The following is a 13,600-nucleotide window of genomic DNA, read 5'->3' on the forward strand; positions in this document are numbered from 1 at the left end:
AACCTCTTTAGCCAAAGAGGTTGTAGAAAAAATGCTTTTATAAGACTTTGATGATCCCAGCTGAGCCACACAATAATCAGAGGCTTTTTAAAAAACTTTTAAAAGCATTTTTTCAGCCAAAGAAAAAATGCTTTTAAAAGTTAAAAAAAAAAAAACCTCTGATGATCGCGCGGCTCAGCTGGGCATGGGGGGGGGGTAGGGAGTTTTGCTACCGGTTCTCCGAACCACCCGCCATCATCGCTACCGGATTGGGCGATCCGGTCCGAACCAGGAGCATTTCAGCCCTGCAACACTTCCATTATAGCAGATATCATGTTCCTTGCTCGTCTCTTTGAGAGGACCTTGATGCTCTCTGAACTTGGTTGTTTCCTTGCAGTTGTTTAATTACCCAAATTAGGCAATGGTGGGATTCAAGTAATTTAACAACCGGTTCTCTGCCCTAATGATTTCTTCCAACAACCAGTTTGCCAAACTGCTCAGAAAGTTAACAACCGGTTCTCCCGAAGTGGTGTGAACTGGCTGAATCCCACCACTGAAATTAGGTAACATGCACTGATGATGTTACCAAGTTTGGGTAATGAAAAATCTGCAAGAAAACAACCAAGTTCAGAGAGCACCAGGGACCCCTCATTCCCACCCTGAGCTACAGATATTTTCCTCTATTACCTCTTTGATGCTTGAAGAAAGGATTTTATTGAGACAGTGCAGAAAAATAAATAAATAAAGCAATACCTTGACTCCTGATGTTTTTAACTTTGGGATATGTGGATTAGTTAAGTTTGTCAAATTAAGTTGGCCCCAATTCTCATGACTTTTAAGATATCTGTTGCAAACTCGCAGATTTATCAGTTTCTCTGGTGGCAAAGGTTTGTCAGCAGCTTTCATTAAATCAAGGTGTTTTTTTCAAGAACATGTTATCATTTCAACATGTGGCATAATTAAAGGATTAGCATGCGTCTTTAAATGAGTTTAGGGAAGACATTTATGTGTGTGCGCAAATTCATTCCTGGTTAAATAATTTACCATGGATTTCAAGATTTCAGATTAATATACAAAGTGCATTTTCTTACTGAGACTCTATAGGGAAAAAAGACATCTGGAAAACTTTAGCATGAAATTATCTCCTCTATGTCATGGAAAAAGAGATTGTGTGTTGGATCCATAAAGTCACAGGGTTGATTCTAATGCTTCATCTGTGCAGATCTGGGAATGAGTCATTGTTTGGCTGTCCTTTAAAAGTATACAGCCCGAATTGGTAACATGCAGTTCTGCCTGATTCTCCTCATCAGTGAAGGAATGTATTAGCGTATGACGTACTACTTTCTTCTCAGTATGCAATCCTTTAGCAGATTTTTTAAATTTAATATGTTGATGGGTTTAATCTCATTCTTCTTCAACCTTGTAGCTATCAGACATTTGGGTCCCTTAGCTGCCATAATGCTCAGAATGAGCTCCATGCTTGTTAAGATATCTGAGAATTCCCACACATCTGGAGGGCATCAAGGTGGAAAAGATTGGATTTTTTTATTGGTTCAATATGGAAATTTAATTAAAAGGGCAAATACATCCTTCAAAACTAACACTTAGTTTAACAGTTTTGAATAGCCTTTAGCGTGCATTTATTTAGTCGTCTAATACAGAGGAGGGACACACTGGCTCAGTGGCTAAGATGCTGAGCTTGTCAATCGAAAGGTCGGCAGTTCAGCGGTTCGAATCCCTAGTGCCTTGTAACGGAGTGAGCTCTCGGTACTTGTCCCAGGATCTTCCAACCTAGCACTTCGAAAGCACATAAAAAATGCAAGTAGAAAAATAGGGACCACTTTTGGTGGGAAGGTAACAGCGTTCCGTGCGCCTTTGGCATTGAGTCATGCTGGCCACATGACCACGGAGACGTCTTCGGACAGCACTGGCTCTTTGGCTTTGAAACGGAGATGAGCATTGCCCCCTAAAGTCAGGAATGACTAGCACATATGTGCAAAAGGAACCTTTATCTTTAATACAGAGGGCTATTTGCAAAAATTTAAACATCACCTGTATGTTTAAACATACGTCTTCAGTTTTTGTTTTGTCTTGACTTCTTTCTCTGTCATAATATGCTGAAACCAGTTGATTGTCTGGCAGTGCGTGTGGTTTGTCTTATAATCCAGACTTTAAAATTTAGAATTTAGAACTGAATCGCAATTTGATTTCAGAGGTAATATATTCACTAAGGATATACTCAGTTGGGATCCAATCCCATGAGGGTTCCTTCCCCATCTGCTATCATAGATTGCATCTACTGAAGTAAGCTACAGATCACAAAAGTTTGTGTCTTTTTGTATCTTTTATTATTCTCAAAAGGGGCTACTGGACTCATCCTGATTTTTATGCATTCTACCAATTGCATAGCTTCAACTAAAACCAGGGCTGGCACATAGCAATCATTAAAAAAAAAACCAACTACAGATGTTGTCCTCTTTTACACCTCTACAATGGGTGGACCATGGATTTTAGCATTTTTCTCTTGTGCTTTGTTTTCTTTTCATTAGAGAGAATAATTGTCTATCTTTCCCCCTAACTCCCAGCTCACGTTTCATGTTCACTTAGCTAGTTATAGTGACCTGCTTCTAGTCTATAGCTTGTGAAGACAAAACTAAGGAAAACTGTGTCTAGTTTAGGAGGACTTGCAGATCAAATGGATTGATGTAGCAGAGCACATGCTTAAGTGAATCACCCAACAAATGCTGTCCAGATGACACCGCAAAGCACAGCTAGCCCCAATGTGGGCTCACCAACCTAGCCTCCTTGCCACACCTCAAATCCATCCTGCTTAGAGTACTTTTGGACAAAGACAGAAGCAGCAGATTTTCATAATCTTACAAACAAAGTTGCTGCATAGTTTGGATGTCTATCTGGATTTATACTCCTGCTTGAATAATGCCTTTGCACAAATACATCTTGCTCACATGTGCTCCACAGTGGTTTCTGCCAGTTCCATCAGACCTGACAGGAAAGGCATGCTCTCAGTGAAGCCGTGTCACCTGACAGATCCCAGAAAGCATCCCCTCTCTGTCATGGCACCTCTCACAATTGTGGAGAAAATAGCAGGTGGGAGCATTAGCTATGTGTACCTCCTTGAGTTGATCAAAAATAAAGGCAGGATGAAAAAAAAGACTAATAAAAACATAGAAATGTTGTCAAACTGACTTTTTAAATAGGGGCCTCAGCTTGGATTTAAAAAAAATAGATTTGGATTATGTATGATATTTTGGTGGACATGATGGTTAAAGGGCCTGAGTTTATCAGCCTGGAAAGCTGACAGCCCGGGTTTGAGACTCATGTGCTGCACAACGAGGTGAGCTTATGTTACTGCCAACCTAGCAGTTTGAAAGAATGCAAATGCTAGTAGATAAATAGGTTCCACTTTGATGGGAAAGTAACAGGGTTCCATGCAGCTCAGTATATAGCTATGCTGACCACATGACCATAGAAAGGGTCTTCGGACAAGGCTGGTTCCCTCAGCTAAGAAATGGAGATGAGCATTGCATCCTAGAGTTGGACACAACTGGACAGGAGAATATTTTTTGTTGTTTTACATATATATATATATATATATATATATATATATATATATATATATATATATATATATATATATATATATATATATATATATATATATATATAGAATAGAATAGAATAGAATAGAATAGAATAGAATTTTTATTGGCCAAGTGTGATTGGACACACAAGGAATTTGTCTTGGTGCATATGCTCTCAGTGTACATAAAAGAAAAGATACGTTCATCAAGGTACAACATTTACAACACAATTAATGGTCAATATATCAATATAAATCATAAGGATTGCCAGCAACAAGTTATAGTCATACAGTCATAAGTGGAAAGAGATTGGTGATGGGAACTATGAAACGATTAATAGTAGTGCAGATTCAGTAAATAGTCTGACAGTGTTGAGGGAATTATTTGTTTAGCAGAGTGATGGCCTTCGGGAAAAAACTGTTCTTGTGTCTAGTTGTTCTGGTGTGCAGTGCTCTATAGCGTCGTTTTGAGGGTAGTAGTTGAAACAGTTTATGTCCAGGATGCGAGGGGTCTGTAAATATTTTCACGGCCCTCTTCTTGAGGGCCGTGAAATATACATACATGTATGTATGTATATTTTGGTATATTTTTTTTATTTTTTTAACAAAAGAAAACAGAAAACTAACAAAACATAACAAACAGTAACATAAAACATATACTCCTTCTTTACATCAACTAAAATGTAAATATTAGAAGAATACTGAAACGAAGTTGATATTTTTTATCTTTGTTCACTGTCCAGAATGCCACCGATTAGATGGTGACCATGAAAGAGAAGTTAGAGGTCAGGAGCCCATTAAATTCCAAATGACTACTCCCATCTCCATTTTCTGCCTCTAAGGTCTTTTTTTTTTTTTTTTTGGCTATCAGAGGCACCAGATTCTCACTTAGCAGCAGGAGGGTGTTTTTTTTTTTGGGGTGGGTGGGTAATGAAACTGGAGAGAATTGCCACTATATTCAAAAGGGACCTGACTCATTGCCAAGACATGGTAGACTGTGCACATTACCCTGCCCAGGGTCACGTTCTGTGAGACGGGTGGTCATATAAATATGATGAAAAAATATGTGTATCAACATTCCTCCCATTTCAAGGACAGGAGAAAAGTCGCAATGCCTTTGGGTGCTTGACAGTCTCTCTTGAATTGCAGTGTCTAATCAGCTGGCATTTCTGTTTTTGAAACATAGAGATCTGCATTGGTTGATAGGAAGCTGAGCTGAGCTTGGTTCACCTGCTCATCCTGTTTACCCTTTGAATGCTCGGGGGAGGAAGGAGCAAAATCAGCAGGAATGATACAGTAGATATTCTGGTTGGCAGGGCAGATATGAGGCTGTTCTTTCATCATCTTTATGACACCTCTATGTATGCCAAAATCATAGATAAAGCTTTCCCTTCCAGGTTGAGATGACACTGGAGCTATGACAAAACATGAATTTAAGCCAGGGGTGAAATCCAGCAGGTTCTGACAGGTTCTGGAGAACCAGTAGCGGAAATTTTGAGTAGTTCGGCGAACTGGCAAAGACCACCTCTGGCTGGCCCCAGAGTGGGGTGGGAATGGAGATTTTGCAATATCCTTTCCCCAGGAGTCAGGAGGGAATGGGGATTTTGCAGTATCCTTCCCCTGGAGTGAGATGGGAATGGAGATTTTGCAGTATTCTTCCCCTGGAGTTGGGTGGGAATGGAGATTTTGCAATATCCTTCCCCGGCCGCACCCACCAAGCCATGCCACACCCACCAAGCCACACCCACAGAACCAGTAGTAAAAAAAATGGATTTCACCACTGATTTAGGCACTCTTCCACAACTATAATTTAACCAATAAGTTAGATTTGGTCATAATGTTTAAAAATTCAACATCTTGGAGTGTCAGTGCCTAGGATTGAATTTTATCAAGCCAAATAATTTGTTTGATGTGTGCCTTGTGTAAGCCCAGCAATTGTAGTTTATATGCCATGATTTATGGCCTAGCATTAGCATAGCCATTGGGTCATAATGCTTTTGATTCATTATATGTACACCTGAATAACAAGTGGTCACTTGTTCATTAGTTTCATTTAGGGGCTTTGTTGCCAGAATCAACCTCTTTATGGTCAGTGAAGAAAACAATACTTTTGCCTTTGAAAGGTTGGAACTGTTTTTGCTAAGTTTCAACATACTGATTTCTTACCAAGGTACTTATTTTGCTTTAGGTTCTGGACAAGTATTGGCATAATTGGGTCCACCTAACAGGTGGGAAAGTGGGGAAAAAACCTAGGAGTAACTAGTAGTTTCTGATCCCGAGCAAGCAAGTGCTATCGGAATATGAAATTAGAACACAAGTGCATATTTTTTGGATGGCCATTGATTGTAATCATTTTATTTATTTAGTTTTTTGTCAAGCATATATATGATAATAGGTAAAATTATAAACATAATTTGAATACATGAAAAGAGTAAGTAAAAAAGGAATATTAGGACAGGGATGGTAGGCACGCAGGTGTACTTATGCACACCCCTTACAGACCTCTTAGGAATGGGGTGAGGTCAACAGTAGACAGTTTAAGCTTAAAGTTTTGGGGGTTTGGGGAAGAAACTACAGAGTCAGGTAGTGCATTCCAGGCATTGCCCACTCTGTTACTGAAGTCATATTTTCTGCAATCGAGTTTGGAGCGGTTTCCTTTGAGTTTGTATCTATTATTTGCTCGTGGTTGAAACTGAAGTAGTGATTGACAGGTAGGACAGAAGTACAGGTAGGTAGAAGTGGGCATTAAAGTGAAAGTGGTTATGATGTAAAGTTTGATGGCATGATATGGATGAAGCTAGAATTTTAATTTATGTTGTTTTTGGAGGCAGTTTGGTTTTTTATTATTATTATTTTTAATTTGATGGAGAATATTTTAGGCTTACACTTCAATTTTTATTCATTTCCTGTCTGAACATAGCATTCCTCACGTTCTTCATGTGAAGAACAGCTACAGTGACCAGCTGCTTCTAGAAATGTAAGGATATAGTTTCTCCCTTCTTGGCAAGACAAGAGAGGGGAGAGTATTACTGGCAAATGACAGTTCAGAAGAAGGAGAAATTGAAAGAAGAAATAATGTCGTCGGAGAATTTTCATTGTTTCGCAACAAAGGGAAATGCCTATTAAGGGTACCTATTATCAGATTTTCCTTCATGGGATTCAGAGGAATGTTGGCCTGGCATGTAAAAATGGGTTATCAAATAGCTGTCTAATGAGAGGCTGGAAAAGGGATCCTTGTCTGGTTCCCCTGTCAAGGCTCTTGAGATTAACCCTGGCTAAACTTACTTTGAGGGACGTGGTGGCTCAGGGGCTAGGACGTTGAGCTTGTCGATTGAAAGGTCGGCAGCTCAGCAGTTGGAATCCCTAGTGCTGCCATGTAACGGGGTGAGCTGCCGTTACTTGTCCCAGCTTCTGCCAACCTAGCAGTTTCGAAAGCACGTAAAAATGCAAGTAGAAAAAATAGGGACCACCTTTGGTGGGAAGGTAACAGCGTTCTGTGCGCCTTTGGCGTTGAGTCATGCTGGCCACATGACCACGGAGATGTCTTCAGACAGCGCTGGCTCTTCGGCTTTGAAACGGAGATGAGCACCGTCCCCTACAGTAGGCAACGACTAGCACTTATGTGCGAGGGGAACCTTTACCTTTACCTAAACTTACTTTGGGCAGTGATAACCTTGCTGTGCTTGTGACATCCAAGCCTGCTATCCAATCTTTTGTGGACTAGTTCCAGGAAAGATGAGAGGGCAGCCTCATTAATTGCAGGCAAGAACAGAAGTAGGCAGAAGCAAAGCTGGTACTGTAGCAACCCTTTGTAACCAATAGAGTGTACCAAGCTGGTAACCAATTACTACATCTCCCACTAGGAGCTTCACAGGTGAACCTAATTGGCTGGGCCAACTCTAAGCTTTTCCCCCTAAAGTTTGTGAACGGTTGGAGGCAGTTGTTACTTTATTGTGTTATGGTTTTTTTCATGGTTTATTGGGTTTTTATTTTTAAACATCTATCAACATCAGTACATGTGTTGTGGTCCACCAGCAGCATGCGGACCTGGCAGCAGAGTCAGACAATGAGGAGGCTGGGGAGGACAATGGGCCAGTCCTGGAGTCAGGGGAAGGCTCGGATGAGGGCTCTGTGTTGGAGGCAGAGATGAGGCCAGGGCCATCTGGGAGTGATGCACGGACTCCGGAGCCTCCAGAGGCGGACAGCAGAGAGGCAGAGGAACAGGAGGAGCTTGTTCCTAGTGCATGCATGCGAAGAGCTGCAGAAGGCAAGAGCAGCTGAAGCAAAAAGGATGACTCGGGAGTAAGGCCAGAAAATGATTGGCCACTCCCATAAGGCTTAAAAGAGCAGCAACGAGCCATTGGGTTCTTTGTGGAACAGGAACATTGATTCCATTGTTTCTTGTCAGCGACTCTTGAACTTTGTGGGATTTTTGCTAAGAAAAACCTTTGGCAGGTTGCCAAAGACAACAAAGGTTGATAAGACTGAAGGACTGTTTATGAAGAATTTGTTTTGGACTAAGCTGAGAATGAATTAATTCTCAGCTGTTCTAATAAAATAAGTTTGTTCAGGATTGAATTGTGTTTGGTAATCACCACTTGTGATTACCACTACTTGTTGTGAAGTAGCGATTTGGCCAAAGAGGTGGCTGGATCGCCAGAGGAGCCTTTTAAAAGGTTTTTTTTTACAACCTCTTTGGCTGAAGAGGTTGTAGAAAAAATGCTTTTAAAGGGTTCTGATGATCCCAGCTGAGCCACGCAATCATCAGAGGCTTTTTTTTACTTTTAAAAGCATTTTTTTGGCTGAAGAAAAAATGCTTTTAAAAGTAAAAAAAACAAACGTCTGATGATCACGCTGCTCAGCTGGGCAGTGGGGGGGACAGTGATTTTTGCTACCAGTTCTCTGAACCACTCACCACCATCGCTACCAGATCGAGTGATCCGGTCCGAACTGGGAGCATTTCACCCCTGTGGGAAGGTAACAGCATTCCGTGTGCCTTTGGTGTTTAGTCATGCCGACCACATGACCACGGAGACATCTTCAGACAATGCTGGCTCTTCAGCTTTGAAACAGAGATGAGCACTAGTCAGGAATGACTAGCACATACGTGCGACGGGAACCTTTACCTTCATCTTTATTTAAATTTCAGCTCTCCCATTTACTTTAGATAGGGACAAGGTAAATAAAGTTACAAAACAAAACAGAGTCATGTTTTGTTGTATGTGGAAGGCTCGCTTTTCATTGTCTTTTATTTATAAATATTTCCTTTATGACTTACTATTTCTAATTATTAGAACAGGAATGCATGTTGACTTTCCTGTTGATAAATCTAACATCTCTAGATCTCTACATGCTCATTAAGATTATGTCTGTATTCAACGCATTCTATTATTATTTTGTACAGGACAGTTTGGTTCCCTGTAGGTGGAGAGAAGACAGCACAAGAATTGTCCTGCTTTGCCTGAACCAGAAGTGGATGCAAAGATCAGTTCTCATTAAAAAGAAATGTTGACAACATAGAAATGGAGAGAAAAATTAATGCATCAGGAAGACACTCCTTGGAAAAGTTGGGTGGTACGCAGAAATGGAAAAGGGCTATGTTTGCCAGAAATTAGGGGGAAAAAGGTTAGGTATGAACTGGAAAAATAAGATTTTCTGAAACTTGTTTGTACATTCCACAAAAATTCTGTGGCTTGTAAATAAAATAGCAGTCCAGATGCAGTCTTATGACTGCAAGCTGCCCATTTAATGGAGCCCTTGCTGTTGGTATATCAGTCTGTAAATTAGAAAATATACAGCTCTTGATAAAAAAAAGCTAGCTCCAGAAAAAATAAGTTTAAGAATAAAGGGTTGGCAGAGATTCTTATTGGAGGGTTTAATATCTAGTCCTAGCTATATAGAGCTTTAATACACTATTAAAGAAAGCTTGGATAGCCTTCCCTGACAATCTTTACTTTTATGTCTATCTGATAAAAATGACATGTCAGTATAAATGAGGAGATGTTCTCTTAGTCTGCTCCTTGGCATTTACAGGAGTTGAAGTGCTACACAAGTGGAAGGCAACAGGTTGTAGAAGACTATCATTATCCAACTCATGCAACTCAGTTCTTCTTCACATGGAATAAATACATGTTTGCCTCGAGACTTTGAGCACAATATTTCCCTCTATATTTCCCTTCAATGCTTTGCTTTGCTTTGCTCCTGAAAAACTATCCATCACTCTTTACTATGGTTATTAATGGTTTATTATGGGAATTGTTACACTGCAGCATTTTGAATACAGAACACAGCATTAACCATGGTCTTTATTTTTGGTACTCACGTTACTTCTTCTTTATTTTTATTTTATTTATTATTTAAATTTTTATACCGCCCTTCTCCCGAAGGACTCAGGGCGGTTCACAGCCAGATAAAATAAACAATAATATTACAATATAAATACTATTAAAATACAATTAAAAGACTTATTCAATTGGCCGAGATTAAAAATTTAGAATAAATGATAAAAACCCATTAAAAAACCCACAAATTTAAAAACTAATCCAGTCCTGCGCAGATGAATAAGTGTGTTTTAAGCTCACGACGGAAGGTTCGGAGGTCCGGAAGTTGACAAAGTCCTGGGGGGAGTTCGTTCCAGAGGGCGGGAGCCCCCACAGAGAAGGCCCTTCCTCTGGGTGTTGCCAGACGACACTGTCTCGCTGACGGCACCCTGAGGAGTCCCTTTCTGTGAGAGCGCACGGGTCGGTGAGAGGTATTCGGTAGCAGTAGGCGGTCCCGTAAACAGCCCGGCCCTATGCCATGGAGCGCTTTGAAGACGTTCACCAAAACCTTGAAGCGCACCCGGAAGGCCACAGGTAGCCAGTGCAGTCTGCGCAGGATAGGTGTCACACGGGAGCCACGAGGGGCTCCCTCTATCACCCGCGCAGCCGCATTCTGGACTAAAGGAGAGCCTTGTGAGGTCCAGCAACCAGAAAGCATAGACTATTTAGCCATGACAAAGTCACATTGCCCGAGATCCACCACAAGGAGGCTGGTCTACATTGCACTCAGTGGTGAAATCCAAAATTTTTTTACTACCAGTTCTGTGGGTGTGTCTTGGTAAGGTGTGGTGTGGCTTGGTGGGCATGGCAGGGGAAGGATACTGCAAAATCCACTCCCACCCCACTCCAGGGAAAGGATATTGCAAAATCACCATTCCCTCCCCACTCTGGGGCCAGCCAGAGGTGGTATTTGCTGGTTCTCTGAACTGCTCAAAATTTCTGCTACCGGTTCTCCAGAATCTGTCAGAACCTGCTGGATTTCACCCCTGATTGCACTCCAATGGTATACAATGGTATCCTTCACAATGACATTATTAACATTGCATTGGTCCAAATGTATGGCAAATTTAAGACTCTTCTGTTTAGTAAATATAGTGTACCAGGAAATTGTATGGATGGTGTAAGGCTCGAAAAGGCTGATCTCTTTGGATACATGATTCACAATGGGATGTCCATAGAAAAGTGGATGTATTCTGAGATATGTGCTGAACCTTTAACCCCTGCCAATCCTTTTTTTTTTTAAGTCATTGATCCTGGGCGACATGATAACAACACATCCTGCCTATTGAACTGAGTGTAACAGAAGACTTACACTCAGCAAACTCATATTTGTTTACTGCCAAGTGAACCAGATCAGTCCATATGCATCCGAAACATTAGATGCACAATTAGTTCATCTTTCACACTGATAGATTTTATTTATTTATTGGGAAAAAATATTCTATTTTTTCAGCAGTTTGTATGAATTAAAATGGAATGGATGGGATTTGTTCTTGATTATGTTTAGAGTAAGTTTGGTTACAACTTTTCAGGTAAAAACTTAGGCGTTTTTACCTGAAAATAATTTAGAATAATTTAGAATTTAGAATCAAATTACTATGGTGCTTACTTTAGAAAGGCTCTATTGGGTTAAAACAAAGTCACTTTTGTGGGACACTTTTGTGGCAGTCACTACTCCAATGTACGCAGATGGGGGAGTACTCCAGCAGGCTCAAATATTATGTCAAAATCTAACATAGGACTTGGCTATACGGTAGTGATTTTAACTTAAGCTGGGACGGTTGTGGTATTTCTCCCAGCTGTTAGTGTCAATGAATCTGGAACAGTGTAACTTAAAATAATTCTAGGATATATGTTTTTGTGGCAAAGCTAACCATTCCTTGATGGAACCGATCCATCATTCCACACTAACAAACTGCACTATATTAAAACCAGTTGGAGCAGCAGTACTGAAGCAATTCATTTTTTTTTTAAATCCTAGAGACTTTTTAAAGCAGTAATAAAGTTTTGGCATCTCTGCTCATCTCTTGTTTGCTTAAATTGTTCTACAAAGAATAACAGCTTGACATAGTTAGCATAACCAGAACAAACCTTTCCCTGTTTAAATTCTTCTGCATAATTTCTGGGCATTTTTTTAACATTTAAGAAGGGAAAGCCACAGTTTCTTCCGTATTAACTTTCCCTGTGATACTTGCACAATATTTAAGAGGTAATAAATTCTCCAGTGCATTCATGGTTCATCCTAAATGCTTTGAGGATCTTTTTCCATCGATAACATATGAACAGCAACATCAAGAACTTAAAATACTTTTTCTGAAGTTATAAAATAAGATATAATGGAAATAACCAGGTCACTCATTCTGCTCATGTTGAGTAACTGAAGCTAAATCAGTACCAGATGGATCCAATCAAGACTCAGCGGAATTGTAGGAATAATCTTTATTCACAAGTTCACTCAGGGGTAGACAGAGACAAAAGAAGATCTCCCAGCAGCATCTCCTATTGGATGTACAAAATTCATCTGGATTGCTAATTCAGCCTTTTTTCAATCTAGACAGAGACAACACCCTCATTGCTGTTAAAATATATTTAAAAACCCACAAATCTCTGGATAGTATGTAGCTCCTGGATTAAAGTAATGGCAAGCCAATTCTGCACTGTCGTTAAGAAAATAATATGGACATGTCAGCGTAATAACCACTTGAGCTGAACTTAAGGAAAACTAAACTTACTACTGATTTGAGATCAAGGTCTCAGAATGATCCATGACTTGTTATTGTTCAGATTCTAGTTGCTTTTAAAATCATTCTAGAAATGAACATTATCTTCATTTTGTTCAGGTAGCCCTTGACTTAACGATCCCAACTGAGCCCAAAATTTCTGTTGTTAAGTGAGACCTTTGTAAAGTGAATTTTGCTCCATTTTATGACCCTTCGTGCCTCAGTTGCTAAAGTGAATCAACGCAGTTGTTAAGTTAGTAAGATGGTTATTAAGTGCATATGGCTTCCCCATTGACTTTGCTTGTCAGAAGGTCACAAACAATGATCACATGACCTCAGAAGTCTGCAAGGATCATAAATAAGAGTCCGTTGCCAAGTGCCTGATGTTTGGTCATGGGACCACCGTGATGCCACAAGGGTCATAAATGTGAAAAATGGTCATAAGTCACTTTTTTTTTATTGAAAAAGTTTTTACAAAAAATTTTAACCCCCCTTTTTTCCCCCTCGCCCCCTCCTTCCAAAACCACCCTCCTCCCCCCCCTCACCAACTATACCAAACACAAGGTATAGTTCAAAAAACAATCATTCACTAAATTTTCTCTTTCCCAGAACACCCATAAGGTATAGTTCAAAAACAAACATAAGCTAAATTATTCCAAAACAATTATACAAATTTTTCCTCTCTGGCTTTGACTTCCCCTTTACATAACCAAAATCCTTCAAGAAATAATAATTAACATTGATAAAATATATTCAATACAGCAGATTAATCCTAAAGTATTTAAAACCAATCCAGTTCAGAGAATATTTCCCTTGTAACTTCTATAAACCATATAATCAACCCATTTCCCCCCCAAATCTTTCTTACATAAAGTCTTTTGAGAATATTCTATTTACAATTCAGTAAAACACATTACAGAATTTTGATACAGCAAATTACAATCTCTATTCAACTTTAGTCCTTCCTCCTCTGACCATCG

The sequence above is a fragment of the Ahaetulla prasina genome, chromosome 2 (assembly GCF_028640845.1).
Source record: "Ahaetulla prasina isolate Xishuangbanna chromosome 2, ASM2864084v1, whole genome shotgun sequence".
NCBI lineage: Eukaryota > Metazoa > Chordata > Lepidosauria > Squamata > Colubridae > Ahaetulla > Ahaetulla prasina.